At 41.5% G+C, this 27,696-nt stretch overlaps 1 protein-coding gene across 6 annotated transcripts in view; it reads right to left on the bottom strand.

Moving 5' to 3' along the window:
* The window catches only part of ndst2a (N-deacetylase/N-sulfotransferase (heparan glucosaminyl) 2a), a 346,042-nt gene that overhangs the window by 80,080 nt on the left and 238,266 nt on the right, over positions 1 to 27,696 (bottom strand). For all 6 annotated transcript variants that reach the window (XM_060926282.1, XM_060926279.1, XM_060926277.1 and 3 more), the window contains one exon: positions 15,314 to 15,404. The gene's annotated coding sequence lies outside the window, so the exon portion shown is untranslated. The remainder of the gene's footprint in view (positions 1 to 15,313; positions 15,405 to 27,696) is intronic.

Below are 27,696 nucleotides of genomic sequence, written 5' to 3'. Positions count from 1 at the left end.
CGCTTCTCACCAGAGCTTTTTGTATTTTATTTTCTCTCTTTTTCAATTATTTATTTATTTTTTTCTTTGTGTGTTTGTGTAGTTTGACGTTTGTGTGTTCTGTCTGCCGGTTGTGGTGTAGCTCCGAACCCAGTTTTGGGCATTGGTTCCCTCCAGGCTTTGGTTCGCTGTGGGTGATGCCTGCGCTCCCAGTTGTGGACTGCAGTGAGCTCGTTGCTCATTTAACATTCGTGGTTGTCCAGTGCTCTGCGCTTCAATGCTTGGCGTGATGTTCCGAGCGATGTTGCTCGGTGGCGTTGCGGCGGTTAGGGACACACCAGCGCTCTGCATGGCGGAGCTTCTCTGCTCGCTTTGTGGATCCACGGCATGGTGTTCGGGCGATGTGGCTGGCGGCGTCGCAGCAGCGGTGCTGGAGATGTGGGACTCGTTTTCATGCGCCTTTCGGTGGGACTGTGGCTGCTACACCATGGGAATTACATCCTGACCCCTACTTGGTGGACTTTTAACTTTTTATTATTTATTTATTTATTTATTATTATTTTTTTAATTATTATTTTTCCCTTTATTATTTATTTATTTGTCTATTATTGTAAAGCGTCCTTGGGTTTCTTGAAAGACACTATATAAATTAAACTATAATTATTATTATTATTATTAGAATTCTCTCTCATTTTATTAAATATCGGAATGCATTTTTGATAGCTATTTGGTCACTGCTATAGCAAGTTGAGTGTTTGAAATATGCTCTGTAATATATTAGTCCATATGTCAAAGCAATAGCCGTAAACGAGATTCAATGGAGACCTGTGCGAGACATCATAGGACGGAAGTAAAACGTACAGCGGAAATCCAAGTGACCAACATCTGCCAACGTTGTCAAAAGACCCGTGCGCCCTCTTTCGAATGCTGATGTAATCAAGCCGGAAGTTTTGTTTGTTTTGATAGCAATCAGGAAAGTTTGAAAAAAGTAGGCAGTAATCGTCATTTAAACTGGTTATGCAATATTTCGTTTGGAAAACGGTTTTCAAAATGGCGGCACTGACACCTGGCTGACACTTCACGCTTCAAAGTCTCGTGAAGATCGCGCGGATAAGTGACGCCTGCCGTGGACCAAACAAACTAAACTCAACATGGCTAAAAACTGAATAGGCCGATAAGTATAATATTTAACTGAAATTAGCTGCCAATACAAGTCACGATAGAAGGTTACTAAAAAGTAATTGAATAACACTTTAATTAAGAAGTAAAGCAAGTTGAAAAATGACTTCAGTTCTCCTTTAAGATGCTACTGAAAGCCGTATAATGCAGCAAGAAGCAAAACTTCAATAATGTAAAGAAAAGGTCCAGTAGGGTGCATCAGTTGCCCTCACTTTCATAAAATCTGATGCATTTTTGTTTGGGTGTTCCTTTTCACCAATAAAGACATCCTGTAAAATTTTTTGACCGTATTCAAAAGTCTAATGGTGGCACCATGAGGTTCATTTTTTGCCAAAAAACGCTCATTTTATGTTTTTGTGTAAGGTTTGAATCACAATGTTGGACTCCATTTATTGATTTCTTGTGACCCAGAGATGTTAAGAACCTTTGCAAGGGATTGAGAAGCATTAATGTGATTCATAATACATTTGTATTGTTTAAAAGTAGTTGAACAATGATTCAATGAACAACTAAAACTCAAACTGTGCTTGATAATATATTTAGAATATGTACTAAAAATGTGTATCTAAGATACTTGGTATACTCTATAAGGTGCCATAATGTTTCATGAAAAGTGATCGAAATTTTGTCATAAAAAAAAAAAAAAAAGTCATAAAATAGCAGCTTTTTCCATAACTTTGAGCTCCTGGTGGCACCATTAAACTTTTGAATTTTGTCAAAATATTTCACCCAGTGTGTTTTCTTACCAAAAGGAACATAAAAACAAAAATGCATTATGATCGGAGGAACTTTTCATTTTTAGGGGGCAACCGATGCACCCTAAGGTCCAGCATTTGAATGATTAAAACTTCCGAACAAGTGTCTATCCCCATTATAGAACAATGCAGCCATGTGTTGGATAAACTGTTCAAAAGACACTTCTGTGACTTATCGCAGGCATCTTTTTATATTTAATGCTATTTTTTAGAATAGCAATTACAACCAGCTCATTTGATTTATTTTTACTTAATATTGTATCTTTCATTTATTTTAGACATTAAATAAAATGATCTGGCTCAGTTTCCTGGATCATCAGAAAGATCAGAGTTCAAACCTCAGCCAGAGGGGGCCTTCTGTATAAAGTTTGCATGTTCTCACCATGTCTGTGTGGATTTCCTCTGGGTGTTCTGGTTTCCCCCCCAGTCCAAAAAAACTCAGATTAGGGTGAAAATACCCAGCCACTGGGGTTGTAGAAGCCAGTGCATGCTTAGTGCCAGGGCCAAGCCCAGATAGATTGGGGACGGTTGTGTTAGGAAGGGCATCTGGTGTAAAACCTATGCCAAAACAAATCTGTGGGTCTGGACAATCCGCAGTGATGACCCCGGAAGCAGCCGAAAAATGATTTAACAAAACATGAACCGAATCCGAGCATCTTAAATGGTCAAAATCCTCAGTAACACTCCTGTGCATGGTACACTAATACCAGTAGCACAAGAACTCTACTGGCCAATTTATAAGGCAGAATTTATTTACAGACTATTGTATTTTGCCCTACATCAGTGGTTAGTTTATCACCACAAGACCACTGCTGCTTGGAGAGTTTTGGCCAAGGAACCATTTTCAACACAGCAGTGACATTAAAGCAGATACGCAGAACCTTTATTTTCAAATAAATTTCTGAGTGGATAATATCTCCATCCTTGACTCTTGTATGCTGCATAAATGGGAATAAAAAAATATATATTTGAGAGTTAAAATCGACCACAAAGTTGGCGTTCGAGCTGCCCCGCTGATCCAGCCAGCCCTGAGTGTGTGACGTCACAGCGGTAACCGGTTTTAAGGCCGAGGCCTTTGACAGCTATAGACCAAAGTCATATCAATACAACTTTATGGTGAAAGTAAGAAATCCTGTTACCGACTTGCTCAACTAAGACTGATTTGACTTCATGGATTGTGGGTTGACTTTCATTAAAACAGGATAGGTGTTATAACTTATGCAACAGACATGTACATGCATGCATTTTTCACTGATAAAACGTAAAAGGCTCATTAAATAATCAGATGAACTGAGACAATCACATTCTGAAGCAAATTAAATCATCTTATACTGGTAACTTAAACACACAATACAAGTTACATGCATTAATCTAAATGCAGGTATAGACCCCTTGCACTGACGTCACCCGAAACCGGAAGTAAACAAACCCTGCGCCATATTGGAAGACCAACAAACTCGTGATTAGGGGGAAATAACGGCAGCGCGTGGTATGTGAACCCACGAGGCACTTGATTCATCAAAAACCTACAATGGTAAACTTTTGTGCTGTGTTAGGGTGTTCTAACAAAGCTGATAGGAAAGGTGAAAAGAAGTCTTTCTTCAGAATACCAGCTGTGATTGAGACACAAGGGGAGCAAACCAAGGAGCTTTCTGCCAGGAGACAGAGAGAGTAGCCTATCTAGCTGCTTTATGCAGAGCGGATCTGAACACTTCAAGTCTACAGCAGTACAGAATATGTTCAGACCATTTTGTTACTGGTAAGTCACTAGGCTAGAGTGTTGTAGAACATTTTTTTAAATGTTTACTGAATAAAAACATCCTTAATTTTATCACATTTATGTTATTTCATTTCTTTCGTTTTAATTTTCCTCCCTCCATCCCTCTTTGGATTTTAAATATAGTTTTTCCCCATGTCTAAATAATTCAAAGATCCTTATGTTTCCATTCTCCCTTGCCCCGAGTCTTATCATACTGTATGGGTCAAACCCATCTATCACAGCCAGTTTGTCCACATACCGTGCCCTTTTTGCAGCTGGTAATGTACTCACATAACCAGAATTATCAGCCATCGTGTCAATTCACAACAGCTGTAGTATCACTTCACTCTCGCTCGTAGTTTGTTTTGTATTGTGAGTATGTATGTACTTGGTCTTCCAATATGGCGCCCTAACAAAATCACGCGGTACGGTGACGTCACGTGGCAGCCCTCTATACAACGTGTTTTGTATCCAAATGAGAGTCGGAGCTTACCCGTCTGTGTTCTCGCTTCTCGAAGGCCGATCTTGTGGCCGATTGTTTTGAAACAATCTGACTTTCAGTTGTTCATTCAGTTCTCCGTTCATTCACTTCTTCCATGTAAGGGCGAGATGGCAGCAATATCCAGCGGAGAAATCAGACGGCTGCTCCACTCATTCTCCATACTGAGTACTCCGCCATTACTGCTCGGCTCAGGCAATTACTAAAACCCGGGACAGAACATCACCGGTTTTAGGAACAACCGTGGGAAGGTCACTGCCCGAGCGATAATAAGTCATGTCCCGTTCCGTCCCGGGTTTTACCAACAACCCTTGGCTCACACTCCGGGAGAACTGGTGCAACTGAACTTACTTTCCTTTTAAAAATAAACACTTTCCTTTTTTGTAGTTTTATTTAAATTGTTGGTACTGCACCCTCTTTCAATACGGGCTTATAGCCAACGCTCTTCAACAGATCAGAGGTCTCGTACAAGTCTTCAGTAAAATGTGCAGAGCAGAGGAGAGACCACTTCGTAGGCGCCCAATGTGTCCATGAACTTCTTGCAAAATGCGTCCAAATCTTTGCAGTTTGAACATTCTTGGGCTATAAGTGCAATGTAAATCCACCTTCTGCCATGTTGCTGCACCTGCCAGCAACACATCTACGTGGCATAGCGATAAATTAGCTCAAAATGGAGGATCGAAGTTGCAGTCAGCTGTGTTTTAGTATAGCGGAAATGGCAATGAGACCGACAGACTTCCTGCTGTGACGTTACGGACGTCAAGGTCATTCACTCAGACCGCTACCTATATGAATCATTTTAATCGTAAAAATTACTATATTAGATTTATTGTTAACGCTTAAAACTATTCCTGTGCCATTCTTGAGGTCTCAAGGCATTTATAAACGAAAGTGAGGCCATGGTTCTGCGTATATGCTTTAAGCAAAACTTCATGCACCTGATATACTTGGACCAGTTCAACATCCACCAAGATGCTACAACCATTTCAATGTCACAGTCATACTGAGAATGATCTACCATCATCCATTTTTCCTCCCAAAATTTTCCATAGTTCCATCCAAGAGGTCATTGCTTTTGAAATGTAAAAACAGTTTAGAGAGAGCGTGGTTTGGGTCTCATCCCAACACAAAAGCTGCTTGATCCACACTAAATGGGCAAGAGTTCATGGATGGGTGTGATCATCACACCCTTATGTGGTTCCTCAAACTGTTGCCACAAAGTTGGAAGGAGGGTTGCAATGGAATGAGATTTTCACAGTCTGACAACAGTCTCAGACTAGAAAAGCACTCAGAGCACAGACCTCCGCCAAGAATCCTTTAAAAAAAATCCGGGATCCAGAAAGTGATCCGGATCACCGCCAAAATTTAATGGATTGTTGCTTGTGCCCAGTCACACCTCTGGAAAAAATTTCAGAGCAATCCGTTCATAACTTTTTCTGTAATGTTGCTAACAGACAAACCAACCAACAAACAAACGCACGCACGCTACCGAAAACATAACCTCCTTGGCAGAGGTAAAAATATTGTTTCATGGCATTTCACAGTTCTCATCATGGCATTCCTATTATTACAATGATCACAATTCTTATGACAATGATCCTTAAAGAAATGACAGGTTTTTTCCTTTTAGTGGAACAAACGCTTTATTAACGGTGAAACTTGAAACAATTTTTTAAAGGAAATGCGTGTAAAAAGTCTCCCTTTTGGAAATAAACAAAAAGCTCGATATACAGTATCTCAAATGAACAAAAATTAAAAATTCGGAAAATACTGAGAGATGCCATCACAAGCACTCTAAACGATGATCAAAATTGTTACCAATTTACTGTAGGTATGCAACATCGCAGCCAGACTGATCCTGTCTGTACCTTTAACTAACACACACACAAAATCAGCCCCCTGAGCTGGGAAACTGCGTTTTTATGGGGTCAATGTGTGTCTGTCTTCAAGTCAGAGGTTCCCAAATGGACAGACAATGCAGATGTAGCCAGGATGCAGAAAAACAGAGTGCGCATTTTACAGTTGATGCTTAAACGTTCAAACTTTTTTCAGTAGGGTTTAAAGTTATAAATGGGACACATACTTTTATCTGCATGGAGGGATGGTACTCCCTTAGACGGGCTTTCATGCTTGATGCGTTTCGTGCTTTGGCCACTTTGTGTGAACAGTTTTTTTTCTGCAAACTAGATATCAGTCCTTGAGAACAACCCCATGCTTGTTTTTGCAATATACAACACAATTCCATGCTGTGGATTTTAATTTATTTTTGGGGGGATGGAGATTGGTGATACCAGTCTCACTTTTCTCCACAATTTCCCTTTCTCGCGTGCATGCGAGAGAGAGAGATGTGGTAACAGCTGCTGAGTCTGAAAGGCAGTCAAGGAGGAAAGGAGATGCACATGCACAGGTGAAATTCTCCATTTGGCTGCATTTAGTTCCCCCCCCCAAATCCTGGTAATAAGCACATGGTATGAAAACCATAAATTTTCATGGCATGTTATACAACAGCAACCCTAATGGGAAGCACACAACTGTCTAGAATATTTTTGTATGCTGTAGCAATAAGAATTGCACTGGAGAGAAGAGGCCCAAACCTGTTCCAGCATGACAATGCTCCTGGGTACAAAGGAAGGTCCATGAAGATTATGGTTAGCCAACTTGGTGTGAAAGAACCTGAATGGCCTGCACAGAGCACGGACTTCAACTCCACTGAACACCTTGGAGATGAACTGGAACTCGGACTGCACCTCAGACCTCCTCAGCCTACATTAGATGCTTCCCTCAGGAACGTTCTTATGGCTGAAGGGACGCAAATCCTCAAAGCTGTATTACAAAACCTCGTGGAGCACCTTCCCCGAAGAGTGGAGGCTGCTCCAGCAGCATTGGGAGGGGAACCAAGTCCAAATTAATGTTCAACGACAGACTGGGGGATAATGGTCAGGTGTCTACAAACCTTTGGCCATATAGTGTACTTCCAGCTCAACCAAGTGATTATCTGACACACAACCCTGCATTCACATGGCACATGATTGAGATTAACTTGATTTTTGGAGCCTACAGGTGTACTGTCAGTACTGTGTTACTGACTTTTTCAGGAGACATAAGAGGTCAGTCACAAAGAGGCATCAAGAAACAGATCAGGCACTTGGGTGAAGTGAAATGTTTTGGCACTGACAAATTATCAGATTGTAGAAGAGAACAACATGTATAGCTAACACAGTGAAATTCCGCTCTGCATTTAACCCATCTGAAGCAGTGAACACACACACGCCCAGAGCAGTGGGCCACCATGCTACAGCGCCCAGGGGGCAATTAGGGGTCAAGTACCTTGCTTAAGGGCAGTTCAGCCCATGGCCACCCATGTTAACCTAATCGCACGTCTTTGAAATGTGGGGGAAACCGGAGTACCTGGAGGACACGGGGAGAACTAATCATGTCATGATTAGCACTAACACAGTGCTAATCATGACACCACTGTGCCACCCACGGTGTACATCGATCCAAGTAGCTTGAAAAACGGCAATCTGGCCAACAACTCCCAACCAGACAAATTAACAGGAAATCAAGGCAGTTTCTATCACAGCCAATCAAATCATCGTTTGCTGATTCTATCCGTGCCCTGCACCTTTAATTGCACAATTTTTGCAAACTCAAAAGCTCTTCTCCATCACATGACTGCTACCAGCCAGGGAGGGTGAAAGCTAACCACATGCTTCCTCCAAAGCACACAAAGCCAGCCAGCTGCATCTTTCGGCTGCTTATGCTGCGTCAGTGCAGCTGAGCACACGCAGAGGAAAAGCGCCATCTGTCCTCTTCCGCACACGAGCTCAAAGACACCAAGAACTGCTTACTGTAGCTCTTGATTGACAGGGGATTGAATAATAAATTCCTTTCCATTGAGTGTGCAGGGCCAATTCCTCTCCAACACTCCCAGCTAACAGATGACTGTGGCATTATCAGGATTTGAAATGATAATAGGATGAATATTTTCCCATTGCACCACTCGAGGGGTTCAATAATCATGAATAAATCAACATGTTTACCTGTACTTAGAAGGAAATAAAAAAAATAAAAAAAAGATATTCTGTTTTGCGTCTGAAAGGTACAATTATATAAATTCATACCAACAGACCAACATTACACGTCTTAGGATGAGACAGGAATAAAGAGCAAGTCTTGCCAAAGCTGTGATGGTAAAGTTACTCATACTTTCACTAAATGTTTGTGGTATCCATGCACCATCAGGTGGAAACAGAGGCTTAATTGCTTTGAGCTACGAATCACAAGTAGGTCCATCTCTGAAAGAATGAATTATAAAGTGCATATCACGGGTAAATTCAGGAGCAAGATCAATGTAATTCTATTTTATATTAAACTTTGGTCAAATATCTGTAACATTCTGCATTCTCTGCAATTTTTTTTTTTACCTTGCGCAATACCAGAAAAATTCAGTTGAAATCAAGCCATTTGAGGCGAATTGGTCCGCCTCTGAAAAAACTCGGCATTTGGATTTCCCGGGAAACATTGATTTTTGTGACGTCGCGTGCGGGACGCCTCCCTCTGAATCCTACGTCAGCGCTGGTTTGTTTATGAGAAAACGACCTGGTGGTTTTCTGCAAATTTCTTCAACATTATCACGTAATTATTAAAATGGTTAACAGATGTATCGTAGGAGGGTGTAGCAACACCAATCTTGATGGGATTAGTACTCATCGTTTCCCAAAAGACCGGACAATGAGAGAGAAATGGGAGCGCTTGGTCTACACAGGCTGTGCACTGAAACCGTGCAAAGCTCGCACAGCCTGCTGGCGCTTCCGCAGGTGACGTCACGATTCTGCCTTCAGACTCCCTTGGGATTTTTCCAGACACGTTTTGTTATTTTATTTTTTTCTGCTGTAGACAGATGGCCTTGTGCAAAATTAACCCTTCTGGATGAGTGTGTAAAGGGACATGCTTTCATATAAAAAAAACAAAAACAAAATTGGTCCAGAATATGCACTTTAAGCTTATTTTACAATTATACTCCACCAGTGCTTCCAGGATCAGAAACAAATTACTCCACAAATTCAACCCGATTTTGACATGATTTCATGTTGGCCATCAAATTTGAACACTGGGAATGATGTGGACCTTGGAATGTGAATCAAAACAACAAGGATGTGGCGTATGGGACATACTATGACACCCAGACAAGTCCAGCAGGACAGAATTCTTGTATTTTCTCGCCTCGTTTGACAATTCATTCACTGTGTTCCTTGATAGTTATGACTGATCATTCCTCGACTCTCCTTCTCGACAACGTGAACGATGATTGGCTAGGGTCAAACTTGTAGTCTCCCAACTAAGAATATACGAGACTAATCTGATGGTGACCACTGCATAAACAAACAAAAAACATTGTCTAATCTGAGCCCGGCATTATCCTTCTGCTCAGATTTGGGCATCCTCATCCCCCAAATGAGGATGGGTTCCCTTTTGAGTCTGGTTCCTCTCGAGGTTTCTTCCTCATGTCGTCTGAGGGAGTTTTTCCTTGCTACCATCACCACAGGCGTGCTCATTGGGGAGAGATCAGGGATAAAATTAGCTCATGTTTTAAGTCGTTCAAATTCTGTAAAGCTGCTTTGCGACAATATTTATTGTTAAAAGCGCTATACAAATAAACTTGGTGTGACTCAGTGTGACCCTGATTTTGGGTTAAAATTATATCACAGCCCCCACCCCCTTATAATTGTGTCCAAGTATGTTTACCCTGGACAGCCAGCATACTTCACTGTGGTACAACAGCTGATCATGTTTTTCCTGTTTATCAACACAAGCCTATCTTACAGGTGATGGTATTAGGTAGAACTTCTATATACCCAACAAAAATTTCATGTGCCACATTTATGACCCCCCAGGGACCAAGATGCAACCTCCAGGTTAAGAACCCTTGCTCTTCACTAACGATTTCATGAAAGCCTTCTATAAAAAGGCACCACATAAATGTTTATTGACCGCTCCAACAGGTGTCTTTAATCTTCCATTATAGGTTTTTGAGTAAAAAGGCTTTGTTCTTTTCTCATTGAGGCGTTGAAACTTCTTTTCCAATGCAATTTCACTTATAACGCGATGGATACTTGGACTAATAACTGTTAGTGTATTTATTTAACAAACAAACAAAAAATAACTGGCAGCCATTTGAAGAAGACACAAAGTACATGGTTCAGCTCAAAGCAGAGTTACACAAGACCCTGGCGATATATACAGTGCTACGGACGGATAAGATCAACTGACACATAATTCACTGAGTTATTGAAAGCATAAAATATCAGATCTGAAAGATAAGGGACGTGCTTATTGCCTTCATCATCCATCTGAGCCATCAGTACAGCCAGACCCTGAATGGAGACGCGGAGGACACAATGTCTAGCAGCGCATAGTGAAACAAGACAGGAGACAAGACAAGGTAGGAAGGGAAAAGGTAAAGTACACACACAAAAGCTAGTTACACACACACACACACACTATATACGGGTCCGTCTCAGAAACTGGTCTCTTATTTGGGACATTATGGTCAAAAAATAAATTTTCTAATTTTACTTTTTTTTTTTTGCATTTACCAAACAATGTTTCTTTTGTCATGTTTAATAAGAATAAAGATAGTACCTTGCTTTATCTGGCCTCCACTGTGGAAATTTTTTTTATTACAATTCAAATGCTTTTGTAAAATTGATTTGCATATAAAATAACTACATCATGAATTAAAGCCCCTCCTTCACAGATGAGTGAAAATATTGAATAAATTTCCTCTTTTTGATAACTTGGCATTTTTAACCCAAGCAATGATGACTGAACTGATTAGTCACTTAAATATGAATAATAGGATACATTTTAGGTACAACCCTGATTCCAAAAAAGTTGGGACAAAGTACAAATTGTAAATAAAAATGGAATGCAATGATGTGGAAGTTTCAAAATTCCATATTTTATCCAGAATAGAACGTAGATGACATATCAAATGTTTAAACTGAGAAAATGTATCATTTAAAGAGAAAAATTAGGTGATTTTAAATTTCATGACAACAACACATCTCAAAAAAGTTGGGACAAGGCCATGTTTCCCACTGTGAGACATCCCCTTTTCTCTTTACAACAGTCTGTAAACGTCTGGGGACTGAGGAGACAAGTTGCTCAAGTTTAGGGATAGGAATGTTAACCCATTCTTGTCTAATGTAGGATTCTAGTTGCTCTAGTTTTGATTCGTCTGACCACAGAAGTTCTGTGACAGAACAGTTTTCCACTTTGCCACAGTCCATTTTAAATGAGCCTTGGCCCAGAGAAGACGTCTGCGCTTCTGGATCGTGTTTAGATACGGCTTCTTCTTTGAACTATAGAGTTTTAGCTGGCAACGGCGGATGGCACGGTGAATTGTGTTCACAGATAATGTTCTCTGGAAATATTCCTGAGCCCATTTTGTGATTTCCAATACAGAAGCATGCCTGTATGTGATGCAGTGCCGTCTAAGGGCCTGAAGATCACGGGCACCCAGCATGGTTTTCCAGCCTTGACCCTTACGCACAGAGATTCTTCCAGATTCTCTGAATCTTTTGATGATATTATGCACTGTAGATGATGATATGTTCAAACTCTCTGCAATTTTACACTGTCGAACTCCTTTCTGATATTGCTCCACTATTTGTCGGCGCAGAATTAGGGGGATTGGTGATCCTCTTCCCATCTTTACTTCTGAGAGCCGCTGCCACTCCAAGATGCTCTTTTTATACCCAGTCATGTTAATGACCTATTGCCAATTCACCTAATGAGTTGCAATTTGGTCCTCCAGCTGTTCCTTTTTTGTACCTTTAACTTTTCCAGCCTCTTATTGCCCCTGTCCCAACTTTTTTGAGATGTGTTGCTGTCATGAAATTTCAAATGCGCCAATATTTGGCATGAAATTTCAAAATGTCTCACTTTCGACATTTGATATGTTGTCTATGTTCTATTGTGAATACAATATCAGTTTTTGAGATTTGTAAATTATTGCATTCCGTTTTTATTTACAATTTGTACTCTGTCCCAACTTTTTTGGAATAGGGGTTGTATTTGATACGGCGAAATAAGACACAATGGAAAAATCAAAAACCCACCGGAAAGATGAGAATAACAGCACTGGTAAAAGAATAGCGGCTGTACCGGCTGAAGGTCGCGCGGGTCTCTGCTGCAGCGCGCGAGCAACGGGACATCACTACCGCACCGGACGGAGCGCGAGGCGGGGGCGGGGCAAATTGACTGGCTGTAGATTCTATCAAAAGTTTGATCTAACTTGACCATGGTTGAAAAATATTGGCCAAAAATACGCAAACACTACGAAATATGAAAGCAAGATGAAAAAGAAGCTTTCTATTGCCTTATACTGCAAGACTAAAACAAAAAACTGTCAAAACTCACCTTGTCAGTGATGACGTCTGAACAGATCACCCGCGTAACAAAGACCGTAAATGCAAAATTCCATTCTACACATGCAAATTGTTAATGTGTGTCCTTCCCCACACACAAATAACACGCTACGGTAAAAAATAGACCACAACTCATTTTATAGCTCAGAAACTCATACAAGACCAGCTACCATTGTAACATATTCTGTAAGAAGCATTCTATACCCAACTTTCGTTTTAAAAAACAATCACAGATTTATAACTAAATTTTTATATGGCGTAGTGATTTTAAGTTACTACGTTTGGCAGAGGCTCCAACTCTCCTGCCATGGGCGGGAGATCTCCCGCTTTAGGGAACATTTAGAAAATCCTCCTGACTTCCCGCTGACAACATAAAAATCTCCCGCCCACCCTTACTACACATGACTAGTTAAGAAAAAAAATTTTATATATATATATATATATATATATATATATATATATATATATATATATATATAAACTTGATGCGTTTATGTTGACGAAAATTAATAGTTGACTTTCCGCGTGTCTGACATTCTATGGGTGGACTCAAGTGTGTACCCCACGGTATATGCCGATTCCCTGGTCGGTACACCGATTGGCGTAACGGGGGGATTGGAGTGAATGCCGGAGGCATGCGTGCGCAGATCAAGCGCGCATATAAATTGAGCGGAATTCGGTACGCCGCGGGGTACACACTTGAGCCACCAAATGTCTTAGCAGTTACCGATAAAGCATACAGATGGCGCTATTAATGATACGCGCGAGAGAATGAGGAAAACCTGGGACACTCAACCATTTTGTTTGTTTTTTTGTATCTGCATTTCTCGCCTGCTCGTCTTTAACTTTATGTTCTCTTGAATGAGATAATGAAACGAAGTTCTGTTGGTGGAAATGGCGTAAGCCAAACTACGAAGAAAAATCACCAAGATAAAGTTCGGATCGCCTGTCGCGATGGTCGCCAGGGACGAATGGCGGACTACTTTGGACGGCAGCAAGACGACCCTATATCTGACAAGGTTGGATCACCAGACCAGACATTAGATTCTAACCAACTTGTCAGACTTTTTTGTCTAACTTTTACTAACTTAGAAATAGAATAGTATTAGAAGAACGTTATCATCAGAGGGTCTACCACTGGCAATTTATAACAGTCATTATTGACATTAGGCATATTAAAGTTTGGTCTGCAGTCACTGGATTTATCTCAATCTGTGACGATTAATAAGATTTAATTGACACGAAATGTGGTGAATCATTCAATATATATATATATATATATATATATATATATATATATATATATATATATATATATATATATAAAATAAATAAAAACTCGCCTTCGCGCCTATGGCACTCAAACTTGTCTCCCTCCAAGCTACTCACAGAGAGGGAGAATCTCTCTCTTTGTAATTTCCCAAGTTGGAGCCTCTACTTTTGGTGAGGTAGTGACCTTGACCCTGAGGCTTTCCGTTTAGATCAAAACACACGATCGTATTGGTTTTGGGTCTGCGGAAAATGGAGTTACAGCGGTGATCAAATATTTTGCATGATGTTTTATTACGGTTATGATTATTCTGTGAGCGCACCAATCCTTAGGTGTATAAAGTTGCAAGTTAAAATACAATTAGTGATAACTGTAGACTTTTCAGTGGACTACAACCTTTTTAAGGGAATGCGATGTAGTCAACCATTTATCATGTCCCAGATCAAGCCGCCATTTTTCCACAAATTTGCAGAATTTTTGCCAAATTCTGAATATTCACATCAAAGATTTAGTTTTATCTGTATTATTTCCTTCATCATTTTATTTCAAATTAAAACCAGCATCACCATTCAAAACCGTATAGTTTATTGACTGAGTATATTTAGTAGGGTACCCCCACAGTACCCAGTTTCTGAGACAGACCCATATACAGGTAGTCATCGATTTACGACCTATGCAACTTACGACCGATCGACTTTACAACCGTCTGGTTACGACTGGTGAGTGTTTCCCAGTTGAGCTAGCTGAGCGTACGACAGTTTCCGCCCCAGCTCCTAGCATCCAGCCTCTTGCCACGTAGGACAGTTTCCAGAAGGTTTATCTCAACTGAATAAACTCCTTGCACGTTTTGAAGCAATGGAACGTTTTGAAACACAGAACGATTTGCAAGGATTGAACAGATAGTACATGATGCACTTCGTCCATATTGTGAAATTTATGAGGAGAAAAAGAAAAAACAATTCAGACGAGGCTTACCATGTTTATGAAACGAGCAAATCTTCCCGGCAGCCCGGGCGCTGCAACAGCTGATGACTTAGATGACCCACAGCCAAGCACCAGTGATGCCAGCGGTCATTAAGTTTTGTATTTTGCTACGGTATGTTTCAAACTAAAATGTTTTCTATTTTTCACACCTGTCTTTCATATTTTTTGTTTTGCACATATTAAACAAATTGTACTGTACGCAGTGTAGTATGCAGTGTTTGACTTAAGCCAAATAATGAGCCAAGGTAATGAAATAAGAAAATGTTGATAAAATAAGACTAAGATGATTACAATCACAATATACTTACGTTCATTTAACATAGGCCGACTTACGACCAGATAGGTTTACGACCGGTCAGTCGTAACCAAACGCAGTCTTAAGTCGACGCATACCTGTATATTAAAAAAAAAAAAAAACACAACAAAGGAGTGATAGAAGGCGGCGATGCTTACTTCTTGATGTGGACGGGGCTTCCTGTCGTCAGTGACTGAATCCGTCAGTTTCTCCTCCAATTGTGTAAAAATGTGCAATAATTGCAGGTTTCTGTAACAAGGACAGAAAGGACAGCAAGGTTAGGCTTTGACTGATGACTCTGTGTAGCTGTGCCACCAAGCAGTCAATATTTGCTCCCTCCTTCATTTGGGAGAGGTGTGTGTGTGTGTGTGTGTGTGTGTGTGTGTGTGTACATGCAACTTCTCTCCTAGACTCTGACCTAGAGACAAACACAGCGGGCTGAAGTGGGTAACTGTTTATCAACTGAGAATTAACACCACCCCTCTCTTCCCAATTAGACATATTGAGGTCACGCACACGCAGGCTCAAGAGAGTGGAAACTGACTGAGGGGAGCACGAGTGTGAGAATGTGATCAGTCTGGGATTGGTGATGGAATTCTAGTGTAGTTAAAACTCTCACATGTTCTCGCACACATACTGCAAGCAGAATTTGGTTAACACCACACTTCCCAGTAGTGTAAACAGAATGTGAGAGCATATTTGAAAAACAGGGGTAGATGGAGTGAAGCTCATGGGCAACGATGCACTTCTGTAGCAAGCTTGCACAATACTCAGCTTGCATCTGGTATCCTAGGGCTCCTTTACTGTTCGTAGTTTTATTCTACAGCAGACATGGTCATGAAGAGGAGACAGGGGTACACGCACGGAGAAATGGGGGAGGAGGGTCAGTGATGGCAGAAAACATGACAAAGGACACATGGGAGGCTCCTTTGTACTTGTCGATGTGGAATGAGGTTTTAAAGTTTAATGGAGCTCAGGGAGACAGTAGATTTTTCCTCTGAGGAAAAAACAAGGGAGGGTTGGCTAACAGAGCACACACAAAAGTGTGAGAAGACCATCAAACAATCAAACAAGCATGAGAGAGAGAGAGAGAGAGAGAGAGAGAGAGAGAGAGAGAGGGGAATCATGTCACTGCAAACCACCCACATGTGTAACTTCTAGAAATCCATCATAGCTACACAACACTGAAAAGCCAGCCATTTAATTTATCAGGCTAAAAGGAACGCTTCAAAAGTTACTTAAAATCAGCTCGTGCATGCACGCACACAGCTTTGTTTTACTATACTCATGAGGACCTTCCAATGACCATTACTGCAGCTAATTACCTCAGTAAGCAAAAGGAAACCTTTTTCCGGTTTTTAAATTTTTTTTAAACCATACGTGATATATATACAGTGGTGCTTGAAAGTTTGTGAACCCTTTAGAATTTTCTATATTTCTGCATAAATAGGACCTAAAACATCATCAGATTTTCACACAAGTCCTAAAAGTAGATAAAGAGAACCCAGTTAAACAAATGAGACAAAAATATTATACTTGGTCATTTATTTGTTGAGGAAAATGATCCAATATTGCACATCTGTGAGTGGCAAAAGTATGTGAACCTTTGCTTTCAGTATCTGGTGTGACCCCCTTGTGCAGCAATAACTGCAACTAAACGTTTGCGGTAACTGTTGATCAGTGCTGCACACCGGCTTGGAGGAATTTTAGCCCATTCCTCCGTACAGAACAGCTTCAACTCTGGGATGTTGGTGGGTTTCCTCACATGAACTGCTCGCTTCAGGTCCTTCCACAACATTTCCATTGGATTAAGGTCAGGACTTTGACTTGGCCATTCCAAAACATTAACTTTATTCTTCTTTAACCATTCTTTGGTAGAATGACTTGTGTGCTTAAGGTCATTGTCTTACTGCATGACCCACCTTCTCTTGAGATTCAGTTCATGGACAGATGTCCTGACATTTTCCTTTAGAATTCGCTGGTATAATTCAGAACTCATTGTTCCATCAATGATGGCAAGCCGTCCTGGCCCAGGTTCAGTGAAACGGGCCCAAACCATGATACTACCACCACCATGTTTCACAGATGGGATAAGGCTCTTATGCTGGAATGCAGTGTTTTCCTTTCTCCAAACATAACACTTCTCATTTAAACCAAAAAGTTCTATTTTGGTCTCGTCCATCCACAAAACATTTTTCCAATAGCCTTCTGGCTTGTCCACGTTATCTTTAGCAAACTGCAGACGAGCAGCAATGTTCTTTTTGGAGAGCAGTGGCTTTCTCCTTGCAGCCCTGCCATGCACACCACTGTTGTTCAGTGTTCTCCTGATGGTGGACTCATGAACATTAGCCAATGTGAGAGAGACCTTCAGTTGCTTAGAAGTTACCCTGGGGTCCTTTGTGACCTCGCCAACTATTCCACGCCTTGCTCTTGGAGTGATCTTTGTTGGTCGACCACTCCTGGGGAGGGTAACAATGGTCTTGAATTTCCTCCATTTGTACACAATCTGTCTGACTGTGGATTGGTGGAGTCTAAACTCTTTAGAGATGGTTTTGTAACCTTTTCCAGCCTGATGAGCATCAACAACGCTTTTTCTGAGGTCCTCAGAAATCTCCTTTGTTCGTGCCATGATGCACTTCCACAAACATGTGTTGTGAAGATCAGACTTTGATAGATCCCTGTTCTTTAAATAAAACAGGGTGCCCACTCACACCTGATTGTCATCCCATTGATTGAAAACACCTGACTCTAATTTCAGCTTCAAATCAACTGCTAATCCTAGAGGTTCACATACTTTTGCCACTCATATGTAGTATTGGATCATTTTCCTCAATAAATAAATGACCAAGTATAATATTTTTGTCTCTTTTGTTTAACTGGTTTCTCTTTATCTACTTTTAGGACTTGTGTGAAAATCTGATGTTTTAGTTCATATTTATACAGAAATATAGAAAATTCTGAAGATTTCACAAACTTTCAAGCACCACCGTATTTTTATACACACACACACACACACACACACACACACACACACAAAAAGCAGTGTCTCAGTCGTAGTGAGAGGCATTTTTCCACCCTACAGCGCTTATACTAATATTGATAGTGAGGCAAAACAAACTGAAGCTATCAGCAATTACACAACACTAAAATAGCCATCCTCTCTATTCTCTCGACTGCATATTTTCTCACCAGAATTTAGACCTCTACAGAGTTAAGAGTTCATCAGCTGAGCCACGGGGGCCTTAATTGCCTAACCTGAAATCTTTTCGCCACTGGAGTGCCACGCTGATTGGATAAATGAGTAGAAATGGTGCCTATAAATCAGATAAGCTCGGGATCAATAAGCTCTCAGTATCATGTTGCTCACGAGTGCACTGTCGAGCTTGCAACTTGACCAACATTTTGTTAACGTACTCAGACACACAAGAATTTGCTTGGCAGTACACACACCTCTCTAGGAATAAACATTGTATGAACACCTGACCGATCATGCTGGCTCAATAGGATAACTGTTATTAGCATTATAGCACCACACCCATGAGCACATTTTTGCTTGCTCTTTTACAACCCCGATTCCAAAAAAGTTGGGACAAAGTACAAATTGTAAATAAAAACGGAATGCAAGAATTTACAAATCTCAAAAACTGATATTGTATTCACAATAGAACATAGACAACATATCAAATGTCGAAAGTGAGACATTTTGAAATCTCATGCCAAATATTGGCTCATTTGAAATTTCATGACAGCAACACATCTCAAAAAAGTTGGGACAGGGGCAATAAGAGGCTGGAAAAGTTAAAGGGACAAAAAAGGAACAGCTGGAGGACCAAATTGCAACTCATTAGGTGAATTGGCAATAGGTCATTAACATGACTGGGTATAAAAAGAGCATCTTGGAGTGGCAACGGCTCTCAGAAGTAAAGATGGGAAGAGGATCACCAATCCCCCTAATTCTGCACCGACAAATAGTGGAGCAATATCAGAAAGGAGTTCGACAGTGTAAAATTGCAAAGAGTTTGAACATATCATCATCTACAGTGGATATCATCATCAAAAGATTCAGAGAATCTGGAAGAATCTCTGTGCGTAAGGGTCAAGGCTGGAAAACCATACTGGGTGCCCGTGATCTTCGGGCCCTTAGACGGCACTGCATCACATACAGGCATGCTTCTGTATTGGAAATCACAAAATGGGCTCAGGAATATTTCCAGAGAACATTATCTGTGAACACAATTCACCGTGCCATCCGCCGTTGCCAGCTAAAACTCGATAGTTCAAAGAAGCAGCCGTATCTAAACATGATCCAGAAGCGCAGACGTCTTCACTGGGCCAAGGATCATTTAAAATGGACTGTGGCAAAGTGGAAAACTGTTCTGTGGTCAGACGAATCAAAATTTGAAGTTCTTTATGGAAATCAGGGACGCCGTGTCATTTGGACTAAAGAGGAGAAGGACGACCCGAGTTATCAGCACTCAGTTCAGAAGCCTGCATCTCTGATGGTATGGGGTTGCATTAGTGCATGTGGCATGGGCAGCTTACACATCTGGAAAGACACCATCAATGCTGAAAGGTATATCCAGGTTCTAGAGCAACAAATGCTCCCATCCAGACGACGTCTCTTTCAGGGAAGATCTTGCATTTTCCAACATGACAATGCCAAACCACATACTGCATCAATTACAGCATCATGGCTGCATAGAAGAAGGGTCCGGGTACTGAACTGGCCAGCCGGCAGTCCAGATCTTTCACCCATAGAAAACATTTGGCGCATCATAAAACGGAAGATACGACAAAAAAGACCTGAGACAGTTGAACTAGAATCCTACATTAGACAAGAATGGGTTAACATTCCTATCCCTAAACTTGAGCAACTTGTCCCCTCAGTCCCCAGACGTTTACAGACTGTTGTAAAGAGAAAAGGGGATGTCTCACAGTGGTAAACGTGGCCTTGTCCCAACGTTTTTAGATGTGTTGTCATGAAATTTAAAAAATCACCAAATTTTTCTCTTTAAATGATACATTTTCTCAGTTTAAACATTTGATATGTCATCTATGTTCTATTCTGAATAAATATGGAATTTTGAAACTTCCACATCATTGCATTCCGTTTTTATTTACAATTTGTACTTTGTCCCAACTTTTTTGGAATCGGGGTTGTATCTACAAACTCGTTCATGGGTAATTTAAGGTTGGGTGACTCTTCTGTTAGTAACGAGGGATGTTATTTTCAGTCCTGTCTGTTGTGAAGCAGCTGCATCCCATCGTGGGAGATAAACAACTTAAGTCTGAATTTGTCTCTGAAGCACTTTTCACATACTGTAAACTGTCTGATACTCATTAGTGCGTTCTGATTCATGTGAGAACGTGTGACTCAGTAAATTTCCACCTTCAGATTAACTCGTGCGAGGTTGGATTTGGTAAACGATGGTGTTAAGTCCCTTTCTTGTGAACGTTCTGTGACTTAGAAGCAAACGGACACAAAGGAGGCGTGAATCATAACTTTTTTAAAATGACGTGAATGCTTGCTTTCCCAACTACACATTGGGTCTTTTGGCAAGTCATTGCTCACAACTACTGCTCACTAATTCAATAGCCCCTTTGCATTTATGGTGTATTTTTCTTCTTGCTCTTCTTTTTATTATATATGGATTGTTGTTGCTGAATTCTAGGCTATGTCTGGTTTGGCCACAAGCCCCACAGGACGGATACTGTGGCATTATATGAACGAGTCCGATACCACAACCAGACAGGAAACATCAGGGGATGGAGAAAGTGTAGCACAGCTGCAAGTCCAATGACAGAAGAAAAGATTAGAAAATTATTATATTTATTGTGGCCTGTGCAGGGCCTGAAGCCTGCGGCTGCCCTGTCAGCTACACCAGACCATTTCTCACCAGCTCATGAAAAGACTAGCAGGCTGGGAAAAGTAACCAGAAAAATTCCCCTTAAAACGTAGCGGTTGCAGGGACACATTATTAGCAGAGTGCTGGCTCCAATCTGAGCCTGGCCCACGTAGGCCGACCTGGCACAGGAACGGCGGGGATTGAGGGGGTGGGGTTGCACTTGATGGCAGTGCCAGTCACAGCAGGACTGGCAACGAGCATAAAATAAACTCAGAGTTATGGCTCATTTGTTAAAACAAGTCAGAATAGTGGAAGCAGTTAAACACCCAAAAGGCAGCAAGATTTAAAACGAAAGCACAATTTAATCCCATTCTTTGAGCAGACTGAGGAAGGAGTTCTACTTGACAGGCATTTGGGTTTCCTCTCGGCATCATAAAGGAGAGCTAAGACCTGCAATTCCATCAGATCCCCAAAGTACTCAGCTTCTCAAACAGCATTTCATCATCCCCAGTATAAAGACAGGAGTGGAGGCACTGGAGACAGAGCAGACAGTCAATCCTTTAAAAGCACAGCACTGTTTTCATCTCATCTGCTAATCCCAACAAATACTCCATCACTTTAGCTCATTTCAAACTCCGGTATAAAGCTGGACGGACAATCGGCGGCTTTTCAGAAACCTAATCTGAACAGTCAACTCATCTGTCCGTTTGATGGTCATAATCTATTTGGATGTAATCCTTACAGAACTCCTGGGCTTACTCGGAGGCAGTATTAAGTCATTTTGTTTTTTCCAGCATGACGGTTCTTTTGCAAACTGAAACGTAAAACAAAGGAAGAATCCAGGCCCTGTGGCATATCATACCAGTTTATTACAAATTTTACGAGGCTTCTTTGCTTTTGGGAAGAACAGGGATGGTTTTTTTACTTGCCAGAGAGAACACGAGTCATCACGTCCATGGTTGCCAGGAAGCTAAAATCTGCAAATAGATTTTATGTGCCTCAATAAATCCTTGAAAGTAACAAGGCAAAAAAGGTTTTCAGTTTAAATATTTTACTGTAATGGAGAACAGCCAAGATTAGCTTGTTTTTTCCACGCTCAAAAGCTGAGGGTTTATCAGGGACCTCAAACATAACTCACAAAGAAAGCATGGGGGTGGGGTGGGGTGGGGGGGAGAGAGAAAAATCACTACTGCCTAATTACTCGCTCTTCCATGTTTATTTTGACCAAACAAGCTACAGTCCTGCTCACTTGTTTTCAAATGGCTCACAAAACTAAAGCACGTGAATTCACAGGTCACCTAAATAAAGTAAAAGGAAAGCAAGTAAGCAAGCAACTGCCGGAAGAATAAATCAGCGTCTTTTACATCCCACATTCTTTCCACTTGAGTGAAACTAATGCCGCTTTTCCACTACCAACGCGGCTGAGTTGGGCTGAGCTGTGCCGTGCTGAGTTGGGCTGAGTCGAGCTGAGTGGGGCTGTTGGAGTTGCATTTCGACTACAACTGCGCTGAACCGTGCTGGCTGGAAGTGGGTGGACACATTGGGTGGAGTTAGCGAAAGTGGGTGGACGTCACGTGATGTCGTTAGGCAGCGCAAACAGTGACATCAGTGACCTTTTAAGCGGTAGCCTCACGACCCGGATAGTAAACAATAAACATGGAGGACATGGAGTCGTTAGTGTTGCTGGTCTTGGTGCTGTGGCTTGTTGTCACAGACAACGCCAACAGATACTGGCAAGAGCGTATAGATGAGGCGAGGCGCATAAGGCTTCAGAAATTCTCGTAATTCGTAATTCTCCTTCTTCCGGGTTTACGGTGTTTACAGATCCCAGCGCGCTCGCAGGCAGCGCTCGAAACTAACGGTGTCCCGATGTCCCGGGGACCATAAAAAATGTCATCGGGACACAAAATTATCATATCTGGGACAATCCCGGGACAATGGAAAAAAAATAGATCTAGAAAAAAAAAGTTCTACATTAATATTATTTACAAAGCCGTAACACATACGTAGACATTCACCTAATTTGTCAATTTTAATTTTAAAACGTTAACAGCGAAAAATACATAGTAGCTACACTTTCGATGCACCTGCATCCGTAGGCTACAGAGCGGCGCATTCTGTTCTAGAATCTTCGGCCGATGTCTGCATTATATGGACTTGGAATGGAATTGCTGCCGCACACGCTGCGCCGACTCTTGCCAGAACAAAAATGCTGAAGTGGTTGAAGCGGACCGACCGCGGGGAAGAAACTGAAAGCCCAGACATAACGTCTCCGGGACCTTCAGGATCCAAAGTGTCATCGCCTGGTCTGCAGGCAACGCTAGCAACTGAATGAACTTAATGAACACTGTTAGACACGTTATAAAATACAACAGGAATGATGTGGATGATATTGACGGAAGATACCGTTCAACAGAATAAGTGAGTTTTCTTGGTGTCTTTCTAGTTCAGAAAGTTTAGTCAGTCAGCAGCACAACTAGGCTCGGACCTGGCACTATGCTGATGTTGCTAACATTTGCACCCGGCAGCGAAAGTTCATAAAATGGATAACGGAAAGTTCATAAAAATGGATAACGGAAAGTTTATAAAAATGGATAACGGTAATGGATAATGGAAAGTTCATAAAAATGGATAACGGAAAGTTCATAAAAATGGATAACGGAAAGTTTATAAAAATGGATAACGGTAATGGATAACGGAAAGTTCATAAAAATGGATAACGGAAAGTTCATAAAAATGGATAACGGTAATGGTGAAAATTATAAGTTGGCCTTATAAGTGCCAACAGATGTTCAAGGTATAAGTAGATGAAATGAACATAAAAGGGGTCTTATTTTCAACTAAAGTGTACTGCAGATGTAGGGAGTTGAAACATTTTCTGAATGAGCTAGATCTCATCTCATTATCTCTAGCCGCTTTATCCTTCTACAGGGTCGCAGGCAAGCTGGAGCCTATCCCAGCTGACTACGGGCGAAAGGCGGAGTACACCCTGGACAAGTCGCCAGGTCATCACAGGGCTGACACATAAAATCGCATAGTTACAAATATAATAGTAACTTCATATGATATTAACCACTGGTTATTTCAGAGAGGAAAAAAATGGGGACACTATTGCTTCCATTCGGGACAATACAACACAGAATTCGGGACCACTGGGGGACACAAAGGAAAAAAGTTAATTTCGAGCCCTGCTCGCAGGGCGTGTGTGGGCGTGTGAGGACACTCCTCCTCACCAATCAGTGCACAGGGGAGTGTCTCCTCACGCCCCCTAGCCCCACTCGGCTCGGTTTGGCTCGCTTCAGCCCCACTCCAAAACCGTGCGAGTTTTGGGTGCTGAGCAGGGTTGAAGCGAGCTGAGTCGTGCTGTTCTGACATAGTCGAAATGCGAGCCGTGTCGGGCTGAAGTGAGCTGAAGTGAGCTGACAAAGGGTAGTGGAAAAGGGCCATAATTTGTGATTGGTCTGACCATTGCTTTATCCATACCTCCATATCGCCAAACAAACCGGTCTAAAAATCAAAAATACCATGACAAAGGTAGACTGCCTTTCAGATTTTTCAACTGTAGGTCATAAAAAGAATTTTCCCAACACCCAATTATTTTTGTTTAGTGGACTGAAAGCTACTGAATTCGAATCACACACTTCAAATTTTATTAGTTTTTTTTTTTTAAAATAGAACAATTAATGAATTTAGGGCCATATGGGGGCGGCACGGTGGTTAGCGCTGTCGCCTCACAGCAAGAAGGTCCTGGGTTCGAGCCCCGGGGCTGGCGAGGGCCTTTCTGTGTGGAGTTTGCATCTTCTCCCCGTGTCCGTGTGGGTTTCCTCCGGGTGCTCCGGTTTCCCCCACAGTCCAAAGACATGCAGGTTAGGTTAACTGGTGACTCTAAATTGACCGTAGGTGTGAATGTGAGTGTGAATGATTATCTGTGTCTATGTGTCAGCCCTGTGATGACCTGGCGACTTGTCCAGGGTGTACCCCGCCTTTCGCCCGTAGTCAGCTGGGATAGGCTCCAGCTCGCCTGCGACCCTGTAGAAGGATAAAGCGGCTAGAGATAATGAGATGAGAATGAGGGCCATATGGCCCTAAACTCTCCGCTATTTTTGCCTGCTTCACCATGACCCAGTTCAAGATACTCTGTCATGCATCACATGGTAGGCTTTCCCCGTTCGCACAAGGCATTGTGGAATACAAATCTGAAACAGGAGAGATAAATGGAGGACGCGAGTGTGTGAATGAAACGTGAAAGACAAACTACAGTAACGGAAAGCGAGAAGAAAAGACGTTATGTTGCAAATGAAAGGAACCACAGGACCAAACTAATCAATATCGGCGGTCAGCGAGCACCTCGGTGTGATCAGCTGTTCGTTTAGCGACAATGATGTAACCGTCAGTGCACGGTCAAAGGTATGAACTCGTGCATGCGCACACGGAGTTCCTCTGTCTGCCTGACTGTGCGAAGCGAGCGATTTCATGCACATAACTTGCTCGGGAATCCACTCAAATTAAATAACTTCCCAGCCACAGAATGACCTGATATTCTGTGAGATCTTACAGGAAAAAACAAACATCACAACGAACAAATTTCAGAAGGAACTAAATTTCACCGATTTTATGAAATCGGAAGGCCGTCTTGCTTTAACGGTCGATGTTGGCACCTCTGAAAAAATGTTTTAAAAAACATTTTATAAAATCGGGCAGTATATCTCTTGGACTTCTTTTCAGGAGCTTCAGTTTCAGAGACATAGAATATACTACTGCCTACATACAGCAACTTAGGGCTCCACATCAAAAACCAGAACATGACAGAAATACAAGAGGGAAACTAATTCTAGGTTCAACGGTTCATCTAATCATTATGCAACTGAACAAGTTACTTATAACCTGAGGCTTTTCCAGCGTTGTTGCAATAAGACCCATCTCCTGCTTTCCACACTTGAACACAGCAGCTTTGGAAAACAGCAAGAAGTGGTCCATGGTCAGCCCTACTGTGGATAAATATAAGGTTTAAGGATTAACAGCATGACATCAAACTGATGGCCTTTATAAATCCCTTGCTCAAGGGCATCGCAGTACAACCCACAGTCCATAAACTGACTGCAACACTCAAGTCTTGGAAGTACAGCGTGTGAGGCGTCTGTCCTGTGGTTTCAATGATACAGAGGGCTCAGATCGTATCGTCATCTCTACCAGTGTGCCGTACACTGCAACGTTTGCTGGTGGACAGAAGATCCATCAATTTCCAGTACAACTGATAAATAATGGAACACAAGGACAAGACTCTGAACCCTGCATCATTCTGACGGCCCGACACGATGCGTCACATCAGGATAAAACACAAACGACTTTGGAAAAAGACAGAAATATTCATCAAAGGCATAACAATAGCTGACCTCTGACCCAGCTGTCTTAACTCAAATCAAGTTCCTTCTAAAATTTTCCATTAAGTTGACTGCTTTCAACCCTGCAGCCACATTTTTCACCTTCCAAAGCACAACTAAATTAAGATTTTGTAACAGCTGTGGGTGAACACCTCACCAGCTAACAGACAGAACACCGATAGATTCTTTAACAGTCCCAAGCCACACATACAAGTTATTGTTCTTGTGACATGTGCATGGTAGCTAGCAGAGCAGGATCAAGTACCCAACTTCATTACTTAAGTCAAAGTACAGATCCCACTGGTCAAATGTTCCTCTGATACAAGTGAAAGTTGTCCAGTCAAATTTTTACTTAAGTTAAAGCACTGAAGTACTTGCTCTTAAAAATACTTGAGTATTAAAAGTACATTTTCTGTCAACGCATTGTTATATTATTGACACAACGCTTACAAAACCTTAACGCCGTTACCAAAGACAGAAATGTGAATTCACAAAATGAACACGTGCTGTGCATCATGGTGGCTTAACATTAAGCTAGCTAGTCAGTGACGCTCCACCTGACATGCTAGCAAATGCTTTTCAAACTCAAAATCATATTGGTCGCGAACGCTACTAGAAAAGAAAGATTTCTGCATTGTTTATTTGGCAAGATTATGCTAACACATATTTCTGAAAGGACTTCAGAGAAGTTAACGTTATTCATGTTAGCATAACTCAGTTTTTACATGATAACTAAGTGTCCACGTTAACTAGCTACGTGTTAATGTTAGCCGTGGACAAGGTGATGGCAACCTGGCGGCCAAATCCATAGAAAGTCATTTGACTAACCAGTCTGCATAGCTACGTTTGCAATGTTACCACTACCTCTAAAAGCACAGACAAATTCATTGCAACCTTTCTCTAGGAATAAAAGATTTATATATCTCGATACACTTCCACAGGCTGGACAGTGAGTTTTTGTAGGCCGTGATGTGGTTCGTTTTCAACAAACGAAGCAAACGTTTAAAATGAAATGCATCTTTAACCCTTTCAGAAAACTGAAACATGGGTTCACGGGCCATTGGCGCATTCATTCTCCAGAAAAACCGCCTCCTTACATTCTGCCATCAACTCAGTGTTCAAATAATGCTGCCGAGAAATCACTGAACTTGATTTTATACAGTCTATGGATGTGACCTCACCCTAGTGATTACTGATAGGCTGTCTCCGTGTCATCTGGGGGGAAAAAAAAAAAAAAATCAAATCGCATTTTAGAAAAGAAAAGGGAAAAAAATAATCCACTTTCAAAGCTGCTTCATAGTAACGAGCAACGAG

Source organism: Neoarius graeffei, chromosome 7 (assembly GCF_027579695.1).
Source record: "Neoarius graeffei isolate fNeoGra1 chromosome 7, fNeoGra1.pri, whole genome shotgun sequence".
Lineage (NCBI taxonomy): Eukaryota > Metazoa > Chordata > Actinopteri > Siluriformes > Ariidae > Neoarius > Neoarius graeffei.
This window is presented reverse-complemented; position numbering and strand designations above follow the sequence as displayed.